Source organism: Acomys minous, assembly GCF_964271855.1.
Source record: "Acomys minous genome assembly, chromosome: 8".
Taxonomy (NCBI): domain Eukaryota; kingdom Metazoa; phylum Chordata; class Mammalia; order Rodentia; family Muridae; genus Acomys; species Acomys minous.
Window position 1 is genome coordinate 86,747,121 of NC_140489.1, and position 22,874 is coordinate 86,769,994.

The following is a 22,874-nucleotide window of genomic DNA, read 5'->3' on the forward strand; positions in this document are numbered from 1 at the left end:
ATAGCACGGAAACACTGACTCACACAACAGACCTTGAAGCGAGAGTTCTCTATATGAATCACAACCTGGTCACCTAGGCCAGTGTGAGCCGAGTCCTCATGATCCTTCACGTGCCAAGAACCAAGGAGCTTGAGAGTGTTAAGTCCGAGAGAATTGTGCCATGGGACCTGCGTTTCTCCGGCATCGCGGCATCATTTGATGAGTGAGAACTTCTCGTCCTCCTTGTTTCTAAGTGCTTGGGTGTCTGAAGAAGGATTGAGAAAACTTCTCCGTTACAAATCTGGCCATGTTCCCAGAGTCTAGTAGAATGCCTGGGGCTGCCTTTTACTTGGTGGTCTCCCTGGTGTCCCCGTGTTCAAACACTTTCGTTCCAGGAGAGGCTTTTATAGCAGCACTAACAGACCCTGCTTCTGCTTGTCTGTGAGCCACCAAGACGATTCCTGGTTCCTCTCTCCTTATTTTCTATCACCCAGGAAGAAAGGCAGCTTCCCATTTCCTGGCACCTTGACTCCCAGCAGCGTGGGGGGTGGGGCTGCTATAGAGTTGCCCCCCCCCCCCGCCCCCCATCTGCTGCCTGTGAAGGTGTCTGGAAGAGGCTGGAGCTGGCGCTGGCGTGCCCACTCCTGCAAGCCTAGGGCTCCCTGTCATGTCTTTTTTCGGTTTTTTTCCTTTTTTCGGTTTTCACTGTAGTCTTATCTCTCACTCAATGAGCAATTTTTTTTCACTCACTGGATCATTCACTAGAGTTTCAGAAATGTCTTTTTCTCATTTCTGGAAAGAGAAATTGATGAGCGTGTTCATTCCCCAGAGCTGAGTTTATCACTGAATCATTGGCTCTCCGATTTACTCATTTCCGTGTGTATGTCTGGTGGAGAACACCACGTGCCTCAGCTTCACTTCATTTTTTCATCTGCACCACCAGGGTTTTTTTTTTAGAGGAATATGGACACTTTTTTTCAATAATACTAAGCTGGAAACAAGTGAATACAAATTGCTACCATCTGAAAATGCCTAGTCCTTTGTAGGACATCTTTCCACAACTGTTCTGTAGGTCTTGATGGAAACATCTCTCCTTCTGCAGCTCTGTCTTTCCTGTGATCGCAAAACTCCTCTTGAATGAAGGCTTTCTTTACTAAATCTAAATTCAGTGTCATTGGCTCCATGGCGTTTTGCCTTATCCCAGCCCCCTGTACCTGGAAGCCAGGCTATTACAAACAGGTGGTGCCCACATGGGGACCTATATATAACTCCACAGCAAGGCAGAAAACTACAGATCCTATGAAAGGAGCCTAAGCTTCTATGACATCGTCACTCAACACCAAAGGCTGGTCAGAGCAAGGGAGGAACTCAGAAGCACAAAAGAAACTGTGAGGTGGTCCCTTAACACCTCAGATTTTGACAATAAAAGTAACACTTTCCTCACAATGACAAAATATGGGTGAAAGCCTCCTAAGAAAGACACATCTTGGCTCACAGTATCAGGTGGTAGAGTCCACCAAGGAATAGATGACTTGGCCCTGGGGGCAGCTCTGTCCAGGGTTTAAGGAGATAGTCACATGTCTTGTCCCACACCTTGAAACTGAGAAACCTGCTCTGAAAGCACCAGAAGTGGGTATGAGCCTCAAGGCCCAGCCCAGACTTCCATGGGCTAGACAAGCATAGCCTCAAAGGTTCCACAATCTCCCACAACAGCAGCTACCAGCAGCCAGTGGCTACATGCTCAGAGGCATGAAATGTTTCACATTTTAATTGTAACACATTGGTTAAGTAAGAAACTTCCAGAGAAAAGCTGATTCATTAATTTAACATTTCTCTCTAATACGTTGAAAAATACTATCATTATCAGATAATGAATATATTCATACTGAAAGAAAAAAGTGAAACACAGGCACTGTCAAGAGTATGATTTTAGAATCACTAATTGGGACTTTTGCACATCAAAGTATGATGTCAGAGCCACTGCTAAAGGCGGATGGCTGAAGGTTATTGTTTTAGGAAAAAGCTTTTAAAATACAGTGGTTAAAAGTATTCAAGTGTCCATTCAATCGCATTTTAATAAACAGCTTTCAAACACATTAAAGCATGCATGTAATGAAAACCTGTTGATTTGGTTTTAAAAAATGAAATAATGATCATTCAGACCTGAGTTATTGCCATATGCAGGGTACCTCAGAGTCGGCTCAAGACACCCAAGACCAAGTTCTCAGCACAAAGGAGACTTCCTGGCCGCAGAAGGACAGAGGAAAAGGAAAGGGGACAAAGGCAGGAGATAGAAGAAGAGGGAGAAAGGAGAGGAAACAAGGGAAAGAGGACAAGGGAGAGTGGCAAGAGGGAGGGGAGGAGGTTTTTGTGCCAGAGGACAAAGGACCGTCTCTGAGAGAAGACAGATGTGGTCCATAGGCAAATGGCAGTTTATAAAGGTACAATGGGAAACCCTGTGTTAGGAGGAGGTGTTTAATTTTAGTTGGGCATGTTAATTAGGTGAACCAAAAGGGGCTTTTGATTTCTGAACTTCAATACTTTAGTACCTGGATCTTGGTAGTCGACCTCAAGAGGAGGAATTGGCCAAATAAGGAAACAGACCTTAATGGCTAACTTTAGGAATGTCATCTAACAGTTTTTAGCAAGGCAAAGAAAATGCCAGAGAAGGGCGAGGTCTGCCAGAGCCATGTTTGCCATGCTAGGGCTGGCTAGAGTCCCTTTGCCACAAGAACAGTTTCTTTTGTTAGGTTAATTAAGCATATCTCTATGAAATGAATGGCAAGAGAAAGAAAATATAGATAGACCTGAGGAATATAGATGCTTTTCCTTTTAGCATTTCTTTCTTCCTCTTCTTCCTCCCCTCCCTCTTATTTATAATTTGATTAAAAATTTTAATTAACTGACTTTGTCTTATCCCCAAGTCCCAGCTGTGTGGTAAGATTTGATTAGATATTAAAATAATTAAAATGTGTCAATGAAAAACTTCAGAAAGTGATGGGAGCTAGTGGGTCCCTAGTGGGTCCGGACCTTCTACTTCTCGGCTACCCCCTTTTTTTCTAGTTGTTTTATTTAGTGAATCACTAATGATACATGGTTTTTATTATCATGCTCTGAAAGGTAGCTGTAGCAAAGATAAGAACCAAATGCTTGTGAATCAGCCAGCCAGTGACCAGGAGAATTTTAAATAAATTCTAACTCATACACACCTCCCTCACATATCTTTGGCCATCAAACTTACTTTGCACTGAACTTGGTCAGAATAACATGTCCTGTTCTTCTGGGGCAGGTAGAAAAAAAATAAGCCAGTTAACAGGCCTTGTATAGTTGTATGGAGCATAGAGGTCTTTGTGTTCACAGATGTCACTAGGAGAAATTAAAATGTTAGGCACCACAAGGCTATTCCTTCAAGGGAAGGAATGCAAACCAGTTTTCTATCCAAAAGGCTGGGGTGGGTGCTTTCTGGCCTGGCCAAAGACTTCCTGCACTGACCACTCCTCCAGATCTATATTCTCTCTCTCTCTCTCTCTCTCTCTCTCTCTCTCTCTCTCTCTCTCTCTCTCTCTCTCTCTCCTCTCTCTTTTAGTTTTTCAAGACAAAGTCTCTCTGTGTTAGCTTTGGCTGTCCTGGACTCGCTTAGACCAGGCTAGCCTTGAACTCACAGAGATCCACTTGCCTCTGCCTTCCAAGTGCTGGGATTAAAGGCGTGTGCCACCATCCCCGGATCAGATCCATTCTCATAAATTGGTCTCAATAAATCTATAGGATCTACCTATATGAACTTTACAAAGAATTTCAATGTAGTCTGTTTGATTTGTATTTGATGTACTTGGTTATTCAAATAGACTTAGGTATGCTTTATTGTGCATATGGGATTGAGTTAATCACCACAAGAATTATTTTCACTACATTGTGCCAGTACTTAAATATGTCTAAAGCCAAACAATTTGGATCAGAGACTGTCAAAGTTTGAAGCAACCCTGGATACTGAATTGTGTTGCACCAAACTACGTTTTTGGCCCCCTCAGTTTATCTATCACTCTGCTGCCAGTGAAGGTCACAGAGACATCTACCACCATCACTACCACCCTCCTCACCTGGCAAAGAGTCAACAACTCAACTGATGCTCAATAAAAGAAAAACACTGAGAATACCATGGTGGATTCTTGCTAACCTCACACAAATACTTTGTTCACAACCTATGATTTGACTCTTTTTAATATATTTTATTAATTTATTCATATTACATCTCAATTGTTATGCCATCCCTTGTATCCTCCTATTCCTCCCTCCCTCCTGCTTTCCCCTTACTCCCCTTCCCTATGACTGTGACTGAGGGGGACCTCCTCCCCCTGTATATGCTCATAGGGTATCAAGTCTCTTCTTGGTAGCCTGCTATCCTTCCTGAGTGCCACCAGGCCTCCCCATCCAGGGGATGTAGTCAAATACGGGGCACCAGAGTTCATGTGAAAGTCAGACCCCATTCTTGACTCAACTGTGGAGAATGTCCTGTCCATTGGCTAGATCTGAGTTAACAGCTCCTGGTTTTACAGTGCATCCTCATGCAATTCCTCTGCCCTTCTCTTCTACCCTAGCTGTTGTAGCAGTCACATCTAACCTGAACCATTCTTGGTCCATTGAAAACAAAGTTCAAAAGGCTTTTAGAAAAATGCATAAACAAAGAAAAATGTGCCCTTAATCGAATCGTGGTTGCTTGTTGCCTCTGCTTGATGGTAAGGAATAGCAAGGCACATGGGTTTTAGACAATCTCTGTGGTGGTAGAGGGATGTTTTATATGTTTATTATGAAAAGTAACACTTTTCTTGGCACTTAAAGTTATGTTTTTAATTTTGGAAACACAAAATGCTTCTGGTCAGTAAAACTACAGTCAAAGGCAATTTAGCCTGAGCGGTAGAGATTGGCATACAGTAAGGGAGCTTATTGGGAAGTCCTAGGGCCATTTTCTTATCCTTTCCATTTGAACGTCTACAGGACTCTCTTCTGCTCAGCTCTGAGTATAGCCTGGCTCACTAGTTTATGCTCCACTTTTGTACTGAGTGAACAACTGTACACTGCTCAAAGAGCTCCAGAAGGCAACACTCTTTGCTTAATAAAGGACTACACAGCATACAATTTTGCATTTGCATGTTGCTACCTTGGGGTTCACCTAGACACAAATTAAAAATGGGTTCTAATAGCTACCATGAGGAAAATGGTACCATGAAAAGGTGGGTGTCTGCACATCTCAGTGCCACTTTACTGACAATCACTGACAAGTTTAGACTGTGGACAGAGTTTTAATAGATGACTCTGCAAAGTGCTGCAAGCCTGGGGAAGTGGCACAAATGCTGGGGAGCAGTAAAGCACTCGCTGCACAGTCATAAAGAGTTTATTCACCTAAGCCCACATGAGTATTATGTAATCTTGTTGCTTGGAAGACAGACAAGAGGATCCTTAGGGATTTCTGGCCCCAATGAATCTAGTGGAAACAGCATGCTCCAGGTTCAGTGAGAGTCATTGTCTCAATAAATAAGGTAGGCATATTTTTCATTTCAGCACTTGGGAGGCAAAGGCAGGCAGATCTCTGTGATATCCAAGCCAGCCCAATATACATAGAAAGCTTCAGCCAGCCAGAGCTTCAGAGTGAGGTCCTGTCTCAAAGATAGCTAGAAAGATGAAAAAAAAAAAAAAGAAAAGAAAGAAAAGAAAAGCATGTAGATAAAGAAAAATGACCAAAAAAAGATGATAGACGATAGATACATAGATGTTAGATAGATAGGTAGATACATACATACATACATACATACATACATACATACATACATGATAGATACATAGATAGATGCTAGATAGATAGATAGATACATACATACATACACACACACAGACCTCTGGCCTCCACAAGCACACAAACTCATAAACGTACATATATACACATACAAACACACACCACTACCACCACACCACACCAAAAAGAAGTTTGCAAACAGATGCCAAATTAAACTTTCTATCTGCCACAAAGAATGTGAGTTTCTCCTTCACCTTGGAGGAAGGTCACACTTGTAACAGTGAAACAGTCTTATTACAGAGCAGAACTGGCTCAGCTGAGCTCTGCGGAAGGCTGGCTTCTTTGTTTTATGTTGCCATCACAGAATACCTGAGCTTGAGAGACAGTCTAAGGAGCCCACATCTGTCCAGGGCCAGGCTACGGTATCATCCCACAGGAGAAAAGAGAAAGGCCAAAAAGAGGGTGAGAAAAGCCAGGAGATGGCTGAATTCCTTTGCAGGACTCCCTGGGAGAATAAGTAACTTCACGACCATAGGAAACCACCACCATCCCCCTCAAGTTGCAATCACCTGGATATGGTTTCCACCCATCAACACTACTGTATTGTTAATTAGATTCCTTCCATAAGAACTTTGGGGGAGCACATTTAGACCACAGCTCTTGCCCCGATGGTCATGGTGGTCTTTGAGATGTGAGAGTGTGAAAACTGCAGAGTTTGAGCTGTGCTGTGGTCACAGAATGAGGCTGGCTCCCTAGAGCACAGACTGGCAGCCTGACTGGCAGCTGTGGTGCAGGCTGTCACCAACTGGCTGCCTGTCAGGAGTCTGGAGCTGCGAGTGCCTTTCTGATTTTTCAGAATCCCAGGTGCTGGAGTAAGACTGCAGACTAGCTTCTTTTTGGATGCACCCGCCAGGGCTAGGCTGTGAGAGGTCCTTTAACAGGATGGGAATGTGCCTACCTCAGTGACGGCAAGAACTTGGTGCAGCAGTGTAGGACCTGGGCCAAAAAACAATCTAGCCTTCCTTGAGAAGGAAAACGAAGTTCTTTTTATTACTGTTTATGTCTCCTTTTGGCCTTGCATCAGCTAGATCGCCCCATTTGTGGTGTATAAGGGACAGATGTCAGTTCTAACTGCCATGCAAGTGACTGAAGCCCCACTTCCATAGCCAAAAAAACCTCTCTGTGCCAGTATTTAAAAGTTATTGATTGAAAGTTGTATCTGGGACATTTACAAATTCCTAATATGGGACAGACATATTTAGATAAAAGACATGCCATGCATTTGAAGATGCATTTAAACCTAACAATAAAAGCTCAGGTATAGTCGGGTTTTCTCAATATATTCCTGGTTCCAACTTGAACAATAACAAGGACAGTTGCCTAAATATCTGATTAGGTCTTTGAATTAATGAATGTGACAGACACAGCTCTCTGTCCATATCTACAATCATTTCAGAGCATGTTCATTAGCTGTCGTGTCTCAGCTTTTTTGGAACAGAATGTTCTCACACGTCAGGTTTTACCCGCAGTACTGTGTTTGAGTGGAAATTTTCCAACGTGAAAATTTCTGAGATGACACTCTCCCAGCTCCTATGTGCATAAAAGCAATGGCTCTCTGGGATGTCTGGAGCTTTCTTTGCATAGTCTACATATCCAACACTTTGGGAGTTCAAAGATTTTTATTTCATCCCCCAACATCCAAATATGGGACAAGAGAGAGAGAGAGCATTTGGTTCACCACAGCTTGTGTTTCTTCAATCTATTTGTAATTTAATTGCTTAGTTAATGACCTCCCTTTCTGCCTTAGCTCTCATGCCTGCTAAGCCTTTTTACACACATCCGTGGTTCTCTGCATGGATAAAAGAAGAAGAAACACTGACATCTGCTCGGAATTTGTTTTTCTTTAATTTTCATTTATACCCTCTTGTTCTATCATCTGTGTTGGGCTCAAAATAGGAAGCCATGTTGACATTTTCCAACCCATTTACATTTTATGTTCTTTAATTAAAATCCCCCTCGTAACTAGATAGACTTCTAACCTGGTGGGTAGATGCTGTGAGGTTACATTGGCATGAGGACAATTTGTAGCCCCACCTTCTTTTACAAGGAGAATAAACAAGATTTGAAGTGATAGTATTCCTGTGTTGTCCAAAATCAAAGGAGATTTGCACACTGTATTTTCCTTTAAGTCAAGACTGAAGGGAAGTTGACTGAAGCTAAGTCTGAAATGGCAATGCATAGCCAGCCAGTGTGCTGGCTCCTGGGGGTAGACAGCAGCCTATCCACATTTTTATCCACCATCTCAGCTCATGTTCACAGACGTGGAAGCTGATAGAGCATCTGGACCATGCATAAATGGCATTAATAACACACATATATTATAAACACACAATAAACTACTTATCACATTTTCCTATGAGATGGAGGGGCAATGCAGGCGCAAGTGGGAAGGAAGCACAAAATTGACTTGGGTGAAATTTGGATTATGGTAGAACCAATGTGTCAAGACTAAATTTCTTAGAAGCAAGGTAGCAATCATATTCTCTTTAATAATTGCTTGTCCGTTCTGTCCCTCAATATATAGAAGAGTGTCTTGTAAATAATTGGCGTTTGGTCTTTTGTGTTACTTTTAGATATCATTGTATTGTAAAATGATAAAGAAAAGCTCTAGCTCTAGAGTATCTCAGAAAAAAATTTTCTATTTCAAAAAATAAAAAGTACATGCTGCAGATACTTTCATTCAAATACATATTACATATTGAACATATTTCCCCTATCTCCCCTGCTTTCCAAATGTCCCCTGTTAGTCTTCTAAAGAAACAAATTCAGAATTTATTCAAGTATGCTAGAAATTAGATCCTAGTAGAAAAAACAAGCTGGATACCAGCCCTAAGGAAGAATGCATTGTAGTGTAAAGACCCACACCAAAAAAAAAAAAAAAAGCAACCCCAACAAATTCATATTCACAAATCATAATAAACTCAATGAGGGAAGCATCTGAGCATCATGAGGGACTCCCTACAGAGGACAAGGTCCAGGCTAGCTAATCCAGGAAGTGTAAACTAAGCCTGTGACACTAAGGGTAAGGCCTGAAGTCCTGAGGTGTACTGGGGGAGGTGAGGGGTGGGGACTGACAGATAGCTGGTGCCTGCCATCATGCCTTCCCTTGCAGATAGGGGATGCTGAGGAGAATGGCAGTTCCTGGGGACACCTAGAGTTTCCCAACAGGAGAAACCCTGATGGATCTACAAGTAGAAGAGAGAAAGAAGCTCCACATTTATCTTAAATCAGCAGCCAGTTCCCAGAGCAGATGTGGGGCTCCCTGAGGCTTCTCACAGGCAGCAGGGACACTCCTGCAGGCTGCTCTTTTAGACACTGGAGATTCCTAGGGAGCCTCTGTGAACAGTTCTGTGTTCTGTGTTCTCCATCTGGCCCTGGTCTCAGGATCTAGTATCTGCCAGCAGTTATCCTTTGATCTTTTCCCAGAGTTCCTCAATGCCACATTAAATCCTCTTTTTTCAGACTACTAACTGTAACTGTCTCCCACCTAAACCCAGGGTATGTGCTATAGGATGGTCTGCAGGAAGCCTAGCCTAGACATGATCAATGCCATTAAAATGGAAAAGCACATTACCTAAGGAAAGGAGCCTGAGGACTCCTTTATTAGAGCATATCTCTGCTCAGACTAGACATGGGGAGTTTTGTGCACCCCGGCTCTTTTCCTACTCTTTCCACAAGCTTGTTTTCTTGGTATACTGTCAAGACCGAGCATGTCTGAGAAGTTTGAATTCAGCTTGCAGTCACAAATCTGATCTCTCTGAAGTGGCTGAAAAGCCAAAAGTATGAACACGGCACTGCTCTTTTTTTTTTTTTTTTTTTTAACCAGGTAGGCCGTGGCAGGGCTTAGAATGGCTTCCAGAGTCCCTGGGAAGAACACAGCGTCAAGGGAAAGGATGCATGGGTGGTGATTCCCAAAGCCATTGCACAACAGGGTGTTGATTACTTAGAAATCACAAATTAACTTTCCATTAAAATACATATAATTATACGATTTAATGTGGGGAAATAATATCCTGCAGATATTTCCAGTCTGCTAATCCTAAGCAACACGAATGATTTGCTTAAATGTAAGAGGGAGAAGCCAGCCCTCTCCTGGATTCACTAGGGCTGTAAACCAGAAGCACTGTATTTGGCTTTTGCTGACTGTAAATCGAATCCTTTTTCAACTTGATTGAGAGTTCAAAGGCAGTCAGACTGAGGAGTTTGAGAGAGAACAAGCAATGGCTCAGTCCCTGCTGGGGACTCAGGCTGTGTTCCACCAGGAGTGCAGTGAGTCACGTCTCTGAGGTTTGTTCTCAAAAGTGGAAGTCATGAGCTAGTTTTTCTGCTTTTATCATTAGCATATAATTTACACATCATAGAGTTCGTGCTTTCAGCATCAGGCATAGATAGCACTATATGGGTGGACGATGGCTCCAGAATATTCTAACCATGTCTCACCTCCAACAAGGAAACTCTCAGAGACTTACGAAAGCAGAAGCTCGAAGCCTTCTTTTAAAGAGAACCTGGGGGCTGAAGTGTAGGCATAAGGTTATTGTGTAATTCAAGTGCTGATTTCCGCACACCCCTCCCCCACATCTGGTTGCAATCCTTGTTCTGAGAATCTCCAATCTCAGTGTTGTGTAAACACAGCTCCCCAATAGTCCCCTAATATGCCAATAAAACAACTTACAGCCAATCACTGAGCAGGGGAGACAATAGGGCTGGACTTCCTGTCAGCCAAGAGAGGAGGAGAAAAAGAGGAAGCAGGGGATTCAGGCATGAGATTGAGCCACTGGAGAGGTCCAGAAACATCAAGAAAGAGGAGCTGGAGCAAGAAAGCTACCAAAAGTAAGTATCGCTGCAAAGCATGCTGGGAAGAAGCCAAATTAGCTTAGAGGGTTACGATTAGAGTAATAACTGCTCAGTTCTTGTATTATGAAGCTTATTTTTTTTTTCGAGACAGGGTTTTTCTGTGTATCCTTGGCTGTCCTAGACTCTCTTTCTAAACCAGGCTGCCTCAAACTCGTAGAGATCCGCCTGCCTATGCCTCCCGAGTGCTGGGATTAAAGGCATGCGCCACCATGCCCAGCTCAAAGCTTATTAAAATAATATAATGGAGTCTTAATTGTTTGTGTGATAGTGGGTTAAAAGAGAAACAAATGCAGTTTTATAAAAACAACATTAACACTGGAGCTCAGCCACACAATACCTGCCTAGCATGCATGAAGGCATGGGTTTAATCCATAGCAATGTGTGAACCAAGTGTGGTGGTGCTTGCACGTAAACTAAAGATGGACGTGAGGATCAGAAATTTGAGATCAATTTGGCCACATATTAAGCCTGAGGTCACTTGGCCACAACTAAGTCTGAGGTCACCATGATATGTGTGAGAGCAGGTCAAAATGAAAAAGAAACAGAGGTTTTGGGGGTGGGGAGAAGGGATGAGAGGAAGGAGAGAGATGAGGTCAGTGAGAAGCTTGCTCACCCTACCATCCAGCTGTCCTGGCAATCTTCCAATGAATGTAGCACACTGACAGCATTCCTAATTCAAGGAGGTACATCAGAAGGCAAGATGAGCCTGACACCTGACCTTGACTCAATCACTTGTTATGGGGTCCACTTAAATCCAACATAACTCAAACACCAGGTCAATGCAAATGACAACATTTTTTTCGCTCAAAGCCACTACTGATAGATCAGGGCCACAGAGCAGACTCAGGAGCTAAACAGTGACCCTGAGACAGAATAGAACAGAATATTTAAGCTTGCAAAACACAAACATTTGTGCCAAAGTTAGTGTTACATTTCACCACCAGTCAGCATAGGAGTTGGTCTGTGGGTCTGGGAATATGAACTTGTTTGACCCTGCCAGCAAGATGGAGAAGTTGTCCTTGAGATGGCTGGACTCAGACAACTGTCTTTTTACAAGTTGTCCCTGAAATGGCTGGATTCAGACAACTGTCTCCTTATGATAGAAACTTTTCATCTATTGGGAAGTTCCTAGTTCCCCTAGAGCCTGGGACCTTGAACTTAGTTTCCCCCTATGATTAAATGGAGTCTGAAAAGAAAATGGCAGTGCATAGAACAAGTTTCTTTTGCTTAGTCCCAATACAGTAATACTTGAGACTGGTCCCAAAGGTTTCCAATTGACATTTTGGACAAACAAGATGGAGGCAACTGTGCCCATAATAAAGTGTAAATACAAGAAACTCAGAATCAGGCCTTTTAGGCTGAGAAAGCACTATGCAAGTGGGACACTCCAACCCCACCACCATCCCTAGTTCAAAGACTATGCAAAACTACTCCAAGGACAGGATGAGGAACTGTAATTTACATTCCCAGGTAAAGAAGGTCCAGTTGCATCATTTGCTCATGGAGAGGAGAGAAGGAAAATTCCTACCCTGGAGGCAGGCAGCATGAAGAATGGAGCTGGGAGCCAGTGAACACCTCTGGTCTAAGCTGCCATAGCCTAGTTCTATTTACCCCGACTACCTAAGGCTAGAGGGTGCCTGGGTGTCAGGCCATCAGGCTCTACCTCCTCTGCCACTTGGTTTTCTTGGCCGAAATTACCTCCTCTCTCTGAACTGCTTGTCCTTTCAAAGTGCTTACTGTGTTGCTGCAGAAGTACACACATTTTTTTTTTGGCCAAAGTGATGGAATTTGCAGCCAAATGCAAAAGAATATGTGCAATTAATGAAAAGACGGCGATGGACTATAATTTACAGATGATTTGGCAGGAGCAGAACGAGTGAGACATGGCCCGTTGTGTTCCCAGGCCTGGTTCCCGTGAAATCTTCTTTTATGCAAATAAAATATCAGAGAAAGGAAAACGAATGGCTAGGAGTGTGGGAGTATTTCACGGTGCCTTTTTACTCCTGGGGACAAATATCCGTTGGTCACAGTGAGATCTTTGCTATCTCTCTGCATAACCCTGAAAGACTGAGAGTTATACAGACTCCCGGATAGGCAGACAGATAGGGAGCAGGGGCACGGCGAGGTAGTAAAGGCAGTGCATTTCTAAGATGGCCGGCTTCTTTCTCAACCTCCTGACTTGTGACAAAAATCTTGCCACCATTTGTTTCCCACCAGCAGGCCCCCTGTCGATGGACTTGCTCAACAAGTTCAAGGCCTGTTCAAGACCTGCCATGCAATAGTTGCAGACTAACCAAGCATGCTGTCTTTGAACTGGCCAACCCTAGAGTCAGGGAGAAAGACTCTCAGGCACTTTAAAACCCCAGATTGAGTTTCTGGGCTTCCCAGCCCCCACCCCCAGCTTTACCGGGCGAGGGTGGGGGGCCGTCATTTTCTCTGTGTACCTGCTGCATGTGTGGGTTTCCTCACCCCCAACAAATGTCTTTCTTTAACTGCTGGTTCTGTCTGTGCTGCTTGAGGCCTCTCTGCTGCTACTTGTTGCACTTTGGATTTTTTCTGCCTTTTAATTCTTTAACTGGCAGAGCAAACAAATCTGATTGAGACCCCTGGGCTGTATTATTTTCGGACACCTAGACTGTATCTCCCCCAAATGAGACTATGCTGAACCATTTCCTCTGTGATGGCTCTGCCATCGGCGCAATTGCTGCTGTCATTAAAAAGACTCACACAAGTCTTCAGAGATACTACATGCACTGAACAAGTAACCTGATGTCAGAGCCAACTTTCAAGGGATCTCCAGCTTGGAATCACATGACACCTACTGCTCTTAACAGGAAAGAAGAGTTCAATGTCCTCCAGGGCCTTTGATGATGATCTTTCTTACAGCAAATCAAATCGGAGACCTGGGCTTCTGTGCTCTGGGCATAAGGATTGAGCTAGTGAGAAAAAGAAGGGCAGTTCTCTCCTGAAGGGGAAGACGGAGTGCAGGTTTTTTCCGGTTAGGAAAAGCCCCAGCTTTGCTGTACTCTGCTTATAGCTGGGCAGTTTTGTGTAGCAATCTAGTTTATCTAAACTTCAAACCACTGGCCCATTAAATGAGCCCGGGAGGTGGCTGTCAAATCTCACTTTGGAGAGTTGAATGACGCAAGATGCCTAGCACCAGGTTGATGCTGGGGTTTCACTCCAAGCTGTTGGGACATCATAAAACTTAAAACAACAACAACAACAACAGATGAGTAAGGCATCTTTAAAGTCTATAGATTTCTGGATCTTGCGCCTTTCAGGGATGAACCTAATCTGTTCAAAACAGCTGAGGAAATCTGACATGACTCTAAACATAAGATCTAAGAACTGTGACCAGTGCAGGGCACTCTGGGAATCTAACAGCAGGAAGTGTTCGTCCCCAGCTTCAGCATTGCCAACTCTTGCCATCCTTCCTTATGGTACGACTCTAAATGCCCAACTGAAATAGAAAAACAAAACCTCCCAGCAAGGATGTGGCTTGGGGCTCCTCCACAAACACCCCATCCTCACTAGCACAGTGGAGAGAGCCTAAGGGTGGCCAACAGGGCTGCAGAGTGGGAGGCGCAGCATCCATCCTCATCCTTATGCCAGTCCATCTTTCCATAAAGGAAGGAAGAGATGAATAAGACACATAACTTACCAATCTAATGTATTCAGACAGAGGATGCAGACATGCAGTATGCATATGGGCCATAGCTATTTTAATAAATACTTTGTGAAACTTAGAAACAGCCTTCTTATGCCTCTACATTGATGAACATATTGTAAACGATTCCTTGATTCAAAGGAATAATTTTTAACTTATAAATATTTTCCAGGCTCTTCTCTGTTTGTTTTCTTTCTTTAATTCTTCTTTCTTCCTTTCTTTCTTCCTTTCTTTCTCTTTCCTTCCTTCCTTCCTTAATTTCTTTCTTTCTTTCTTTTTCCTAACGGAGCCCTAATCTGGCATCTCTGGGTACTGGCTTTGCATATGACCTACCCTATATTCAACACCAGCTTAATGGTCAGAGTGGGAGATCAGGCTAAGGGGCGGCAAGGAAAGCACGGTTTATTTCAAGGCTAAAAATATCCTCTCAAATTCTAGGATATTGGTTGACTCCTCCTCGAGACTGTTAGAATTGGGAGTTTCAGAAGTTCAGAGACTATTTTGGTCGGAAGCCTGAAGTTCTTCGAAATAACAGCTAGCAGCTGCTGCTCGCGTTCCCGCTCCAGCTATAAATACAGGGCACTTGTAGAAACGATTGAGTCAGCCACGGAGGGTGCGAGCACTTTTCTTTCCAGCTTTCCCCATTGTGTCTTTCTTTATAAAGCAGAGGTGGACACAAAGTGGTCCTGGAAATCATGTTTGATTTCCCTACTGGGCAGCGTGCTTACTGGCTCCGAGATCCATCATTCACATGGTCCATCTGGGTTGCTGACACACCAAGAGCTTGGAAGCCTGAGTTTCCACAAATCTAACCCTTGCCTGACTGTTTTCAGCCAGCTCTGTGGAATCAACCTATAGACCTCTGTGACTGTTTCCTAACAAGAGAGGAGGAGGCAGGGGATCCCACTCCATGGGGTTGTGTGAGAATCCACACAGCCAAACTCAAATGAGCATGTGCCATGCTGTGTGACACCTAATGGGCAGACTAAACCACTGTCATATTTGTCTCTACACCTTTCTTAGTTATCATGGTGTCTTCTCACATGGCTGTGGTTAGACCAGAACACATGTATAGGATGCCATGGCACACAGACTTTCCTTATCATCATAAACATTCATTGTGCTCTCTTCGGACCTTTCATTCAGCCAGCAGCCCATTGTTGAATAGAACTGGTCACCTAGGCTTCCATACTGCCCTTTGAGCTTGATAAGACCATGCAGAAATGGCAGCCCATTGAGGTCAAAGTATACTGTCTGTGGCAGTTTGAATGAGAATGCCCCCATACTCTCAGGCATTTGAACACAAGGTCCCAAGGTGATGGTAGTGTTTAAGGGTGTGTGGCCTTGCGGGATGGAGTGCATTCCTGGAAGCAGGCTTTGAGAATTTAACGACTCCATCACTTCTCCTTGGTCCTCTCTGCTTCATGCTTGCAGTTGAGATTGTGAGCCCTCATAAACTGCTTTACCTCAAGTGTTTTGTTACAGCAATAGAAAAGCAACTAATGTACAATCATGCTTCTGGAAGTGGTATAAAAGAGAAGTTTTGCTTGAAAGACAAGGGAGGCTCATAGGAACACAGACCATGAGCCAGACCATCAGATCTAAAGCAGGATCTGACCACTTACTAGGCCTCAAAGAAGCTGCATAATGTTTTATGACTCAGTTTCCCATCTGTAAAAGGATACAAGGACCTATTCCACAGGGTTGTTAAGAGAATTAGGCAAACAAGCATTTTTGAGAGTGACAAACAAACTAGACACTAGCTAGTACAGATTGCTCCCTTATCCTAAATGCTTGAAACTACAAGTACTTCAGATTTATTTTTATTTTTATTTTAGATTTTGGAATATTTGCATATACATAATGAGACATCTTGGGAATAGGATTCAAGTCTAAACACAAATTTTATTTATGTCTCACACACTTTGTACACATAGCCTGAAGGTAATTTGTACAATATTTTTAATGCACCTGCATGCTCACTACAACCCATCACGTGAGATCAAGTGAGGAGTTTTCCATTTGTGGCATGTCAGTGCTCAAATGCTTTCAGATTTTGAATTTTTTGTTTTTGAAGGAGGGATGCTCAATCTGTGGTTTGTTTGTTGTTTATTTTATTTAATTTTAGAGAAAACTATGGAGACAAAAATGTTTTCTTCTTACAAAGTTGATGCAAAACTCTTTTGCACCAGGATTATTGTTAGGAAAGCATTATAATGATGCAGGATAATTCAGTTAGAAAGAACTCAGAAGGAGAAGGCAAAGCATCTCCCTCAAGGCTTGCTTATTGCCATGGAGACATAGCAAGCCTCCTGCATCCTTCCCAGTGGCACTGGGGAGGCATGGGTCTAGGTGATGGCAATGATGAGGATGTCATCTCACACTGTCACCTTGGGCAGCGTCTTCAGGACCTCTGTCACTCCCCCTGCCCTCCTCTGCTCATACCAGAAGCCAACCAGACACGGAGGAGGGGGAGAGGAGATAAGAGAGGAACAAGGAAAACAGAGAGAGGAGAAGTCAGATGGAGACTAAAACACCAATAGCAGGTGCACATGTATACATGTCCGTGAGAATATTTGCATTGTGAATACATCAATTACATATAGATGGATCTGGTAACACAACTTCATAGATATACACAGACACACATATTTTTAACTCTCTTTGAATCCAGCAGCTCCCTCTGCTCTGCGCCCAGTATTTCTGAGGTTCAACTTGGAAGGAAGGATCAAGAAACTGGAGTGAAGCCAAAGGCCATGCTCTCATTCCAAATAGAAGTGGAGGGTATGTGAGATTTCCCATCCTGATCTGGAAGCTATGGCAACAAGCTGACTTGCTGTCCTTGCGTGGCCCAGAAGCTACACATGGAAGACATATGCTGAAGTGCATCACAGCAGAATCACCATCCCTTCCATCATATTGCAAACAGCATTGATGGAACATCAGGAAGCTCATAGAGCTGTCAGCTTCACGTCACAGTGAGGCCCAAACTTCCCTTTAATGTCTCTTCTGGAGCCTTTCCTGACAGCCTCCTCCTGAGCCACCAGTGGTATAGAGTCCCAGCAGTTGCCAAACGGGACACTTCTGGACTGGCTGCTCACCCTCAGGAGGGGACATCTGGAGAGCAGCCTTTGATCTGTCATCCACTGCACATCTGGTTACCTATAAGGGGTTCAGAGCCCCGAGCTTGTGTGTGTTGCAGCCTGGCTCTTGTGCCCAGTGGGGCTTTGGCAACTTCAGGCAGTGAGGGAGGTTGTTTACTGCAATAGCATCTGTTCTGGGCAGCTATGGTCCATTCCTCTCGGAGCCGCACGCCTGTCTGCAGCCAATCTGGAAGGATGAGCTAATCTGCAATCGTTCCTGTAATCTGACAGGTGCAGGTCTCTTGGTAGGTCAGCTACTGTGGCTTGGGACCAAAGAATTCCACAAGGAAAGAGTTGCCTTTCTGGAGCTTGCCATCAGGCCCTGGGATGAAATGGAAACATTTACATTATTTATGAATTCCACCCAATCAGACATTTGCACAGTAGGCATTCCTTGCTCCCAGGGGTGTATGTTTAGGGACACTATGTGCCATATGGAGGCAATGGTTTGACTATGGCCTCCAAATATCCATTCCAGGACAAGCCCTCAGGTTACCATAACCTTTTCCTCTTTCATTATTAAAATATGTGAACAAGTTTGGTCATATGCGAAGGACAAAGAGATGGAAGGAAGGAGGAAGGCCTTTCCTTGGCTGGGGCTATGCAATCATGAGCATTGAGCCTTGGGTGTGTGTTTTGCTGTGTGTAGGTAAAATGTGGAGTGGTGGTTACATTCATACACATTCAAAGGGCGCATGATGCCCAGTGTACTGTTAGTACCGGTCAGCTCTGGTGAGAGAAGGAACTGACGGTTGACAGAGGACATCACTATTGGTCCATGTCTGGTCTGGGTCATTTGTCTTCAAGATAGAGCATGTATTTAAAACAGTGCTCAACAGATGATGTCATGGACTCATTATAAACGTGATTATATGTTTAACTTTGATAATGACTTTGGGCATCTCTCTGGAACTTTCGCCCTTCCTCATCTACATGTAGTTGCAGTGAAAGGGAGCATCTTCCAGATAGAGTCATGTCTGGCCTGATCCCAGGCCCGCTACTCTGCTGGAGGCTGTGTGGGCCCGAAGTCTCACCTTCTTTCTCTATAACACAAATAACCAAACGTGCATCCCAGTTTTCACATCCTGCAGCTCTGTGCCAAGGAGTATCGTGCATTCCTATAAGGCACCACAGTCCCTCAGTGTCCCCGTGGAAGCAGGTACCAGGTCTTCTATCAGCTCCTAGCCCACGCACAGCATCTTCTCTGCTCCAACTTTAAAAGTCTACTTCCCATTTTTGGAGGAGGAGCAGGAGGAAGAGGAGGGAAGTAAAAGGAAGAGCAGAGAGGAGGGAGAAGAAAAGGAGGAGGATAAAGAAGAAGGGGAGGAGAAAAAAAGTAAGAGAGAGAAGAAGAGAGAAAAAGCAGGAGAAGCTGGAGGAGGGGGGTGAGGTGGGAAAGAGAAAGGAGGAGACAGCAGCAGCAGCAGTAACAGCCAGAGCAGGAAGTGGGTGGGGGAGGGCAGCATAAGGTGGCTCAGCAGGTGAAGAAATTTGCTGCCATAGCTAACAACCTGAATTTGACCCCCAGGCCCCATATGGTGGAAATAGAGAACTGACAATCACAAGTTGTCCTCTGACTGCCACATGAGTGTGTGCATGTACAAACACATACACACACACACACACACACACACACACACACACACACACACGCACACACACAAGCATACTCAATTATGATTTTGATTTTTAAAAATACTTTAAGAAAAAGAGGAAGAAGGAGGAGGAGGAGAGAGGATGGAGAGGAGGGAGGGGAGGAGGAGAGGATGGTCAAATACCCATTGAACATAAAGCATGAGCCTCATCTGCTCTAATAGCTTTTCTAGCTTAGATTACTTTACTCTGGCCTGCCTACCTTACCATGTGCAATGACTCCGGCTGTTTTTATTTTACAAAATGAGACAGCTCTGTTCAAAGTTTTGCCATGAACAGAGCCCGAGAGAATACCCACAGACTTCTGGCCTCACTGCTCATGTACTTGCTCTACCATTTTACCTGCCAGTACGCACTCTCCTTGTCTTCAAGGTAGATTTACTGAAGTGTGGTCTGCAGAGGGAGGTGGAGCATGTGCAGACCGAGTGAGAGCTGCAGCTCACCATGTAGAGTTTCTTCAAGGATTGTGTACGGTCAAGTCTGTTCTTGAAACCTGTGGCTCAGTGTTCACAGAGGACAAAAGCTGGTGGAACAAGAGCTCCATGGGGAAAAAAATCAACACTGTCACTCATGCACATTTGGCATTTGTGATTTCTCTCGGAGCAGAGAAAGTTCACCAGAACAAAGCCAGTCTGTCATAAAGCCTGCTAATTCAGAATGGGTAGGGCATTAGTCATTAAGCACTGGTAAATGACCAGTTTTCGATCACAGCTGTCTTGGGGCCATATCTGAATGCAGGACACGGATTTCCAGGCACACAGTGACAAAATCTGCAGCTTCTGGGGATAATATCCACCCTGCTGTCTGACCTTCTTAGTGACCAATTTGGACAGAGATCATTGGCAACTTCCGTTTCCTACCTGGACAGCTCAGGGAGCAACTACCATTTGATTTCAAGGACTACCTTTCTCAACACATGTAAACTTGGGCTGGTACCCACCACAACGTAAAAGCAGAGTAGCATTTGTACACACTGCCTCCCATGCCAGGTATGAAATGATGGGAGAATATCAGGGCCATGTGTGAGAATGGGGACAACAAAATGGAAGTAAGGCTTTCCTTCCCACTGTATATGATTTCATTCCTTTCCTAGAGAAAGCATTCCTTTTCTTTTTGTCTTTATGTGTATATTCATGCTTGTGTGTGCCATGTGCCACAGTGCATGTTTGCTAGTCAGAGGACAACCTTTGATGTCAACCTTTGCTTCCCATCTTGTTTGACACATGGTGTTTTGTTTGTCACTGTGTTTACTAGGATAACTGGCCCCGAAACTTCTTGGAGTTCTCTCTTCAAGCTAATGCTGATAAATCTGAAATGAAGACCCTCAGGGTCTGTTTGTAATGTATGTGCTCAGGATCCTCCGAATCAAAAATACTCAGATATAGCTATGGGTATACATGTAAATATATAGGCAATTGGTCACTTTAGCATAAAGATCTCGGGGAAGTGTTTGGGAGATTAGATGCTGGTTTCAGAAAGTGAAGGTCTTAAGAAACGAAATCAGAGGAGATAACAGGAGCTTTACATGGATAATTATGTGAACAATTCTGTGATCAAAATCTGTAGTTGCATTTGAAAGCCTGGGCAGGGAGGGCCAGGTGCAGGCCACACAAGATAGACTCTGTCTAAAGATTACACACGGGGGAAACCAGAATGGCAGGTGTTTGTGGAGAAATGAAAATAAGATTTGAGAATCAGATTAAATCCACAATACAGAAGTGGAGAGGCAGCCACATTGTCGTCCCTTCCAGGTAGACAACACAGCTCTGAGAACTGTGGCTGTGTGCAGGGACACTTTGCAAGCTCAGTGCCAACAGAAGCATGAGCAATGTGTCCTAGTGGCTTTAGACCAGCCTGAAAGTAGGCCATGGCTGTACCAAACATCCCCATGAGGTGTGGGAACTCCAGGTCACCAGACTTCTCCAACAGGGGCTCCCTCAGAGGAAAATCCCCATTGTCTTCTTGTTGATTCTTGATTCAAAAATGATCCTGGGCCTAGCTGAGCCTGGAAATTAATATTCACTACTTTGCAACTGGAGATTTCCATACCCACCTCAAGTTAGGGACTTCCAAACCATCCCTTGTCCTGAGGCTGGACGGCAAGTTACTGTTCTCTGGGCCAACACTGTGATGCTTCACGTGGCTAAGAAAGGCAGAACAGTCTTGCCCCAGAAGTGGTCACTACACAAATGTTAATCTGGGCTGCTGGGATGGGGATGAGGGTCTATTTCTGTGTAGGAAGAGTGATACCAAGCTCCACTGTCCTTTCAATGGGAAATTCTCTTTGGGATTGGCTCACTAACTGGCTTACTGGTCTCTCTTTACACCCCATGGAGATTTACTTTGAAAGGAGTCTTGTCTATGCTCTCTCCCAGGGAACCTTGGCCTGATCCACTGTAGACTGTCATATAATGCTTGGAACACCATACTGGAATGGGATGAAAGACTAGGCTTTTAGATCTATTTTGCCCAATGATTCTTGGATTCCTATGGCTTGAGTTTTTGTCCTACCTTTCTCCTCTCCATGTATCAGTATCTTCATTCCACACATCAGTGATTGCTCTCATAGACGAAATCATGGAGCCGATTTTCAAGGCTGGATCTCATGACCTATGTACTTAGTTATCATATGGCAAGGAGCAAGAGGTCCAATTGAGTGCCACAGGGGAGAAATGATAGAGATGGCTGTCACTAATCAAGCTAAAAAAAAAAAAAGAGTAGGCACTGTTGGGGGTGTCCAGAGGGCAGCTGACCCTGTGCTGGACTCCAGGGCTGATATAAGAATAAGAATACTTGAGGTCAATGGCATGGTTGACTATGTAAAGGCACTTGCTGCCAAACCAAAAGACCTGAGTTCAATCCCTGAGACCCAGAGGGAGAAACCAATGCCTGCAAGTTTTCCTCTGACCTCCATACACATGTACACACATATACATGCTCACACAAAATAAATAAATTTCATAAAAAAGAATAAACAGCAAGATTGTCTACATTAGAACATGATTCTTCTAGGCTCTGACCAATGGTACCCGGATCAGGAAGTGACTTCCGAACACAGTAGACCCCACCCCCGGGGAAACTTTCCTAACACGGTACAGCGTTCACTTTTAAATCTCTTCCTGTACAGTATCTAACTGATGGTTAAAATGTGTATAAATGCTCTGAACTCTCAGTCCTATCCTCCACTTAGCTTTTGAGTTTGTGAAATTGAATTATTTCCCCTAGAATTGAAAGAAAAGAAAGGTAGATACTAATCTAAAAACCAAACCAAACCAAAACTAAAAATGAACAACCAAAACTCTCTTACAGTGCCTCTGTGGCAAAGCCCATCACTGAAAGTTCCAGGTGACATCCCAGCAAAGCTAGACACAAGCTTCCCTGATTCTAGCCTCATTCCAAAAGGAACCTGACTTTCCAAAAAAGATCGCCTGTCCTCAACTTCCAGAGCCTGCCATTCTTTTCAGTAGCAGAGGAAAGAGGACTCAATACATGCATCCATGACTGTGTGTCCATACCTTTATGGAATGAGTTTTATATACACAGCTAATCCAGGGACCATCCTGGGGCAAAAGTGGGATAAAAAGATCTGCTTATATTCACTTTCTTTTAAAGTTCCGTAGTCTGGATACATTATTGATGCTGATTTCCTTGATGTTTTGGCTCCTGATGTTGAGCTTGAATCTTGAAACTTGAAACTGATGTTTGATTTTTGTCTTTATGAATTCCT

General features: G+C 43.9%; 1 protein-coding gene across 2 annotated transcripts in view; it reads left to right on the top strand.

Annotated features, from left to right (window-relative positions):
* The first annotated feature begins 10,557 nt into the window (after positions 1–10,557).
* LOC311604088 (uncharacterized protein) overlaps positions 10,558–22,874 on the top strand; it is a 149,706-nt gene continuing 137,389 nt past the window's right edge. For both annotated transcript variants that reach the window (XM_084793616.1, XM_084793617.1), the window contains exons 1-2: positions 10,558–10,657; positions 17,026–17,739. The gene's annotated coding sequence lies outside the window, so the exon portion shown is untranslated. The remainder of the gene's footprint in view (positions 10,658–17,025; positions 17,740–22,874) is intronic.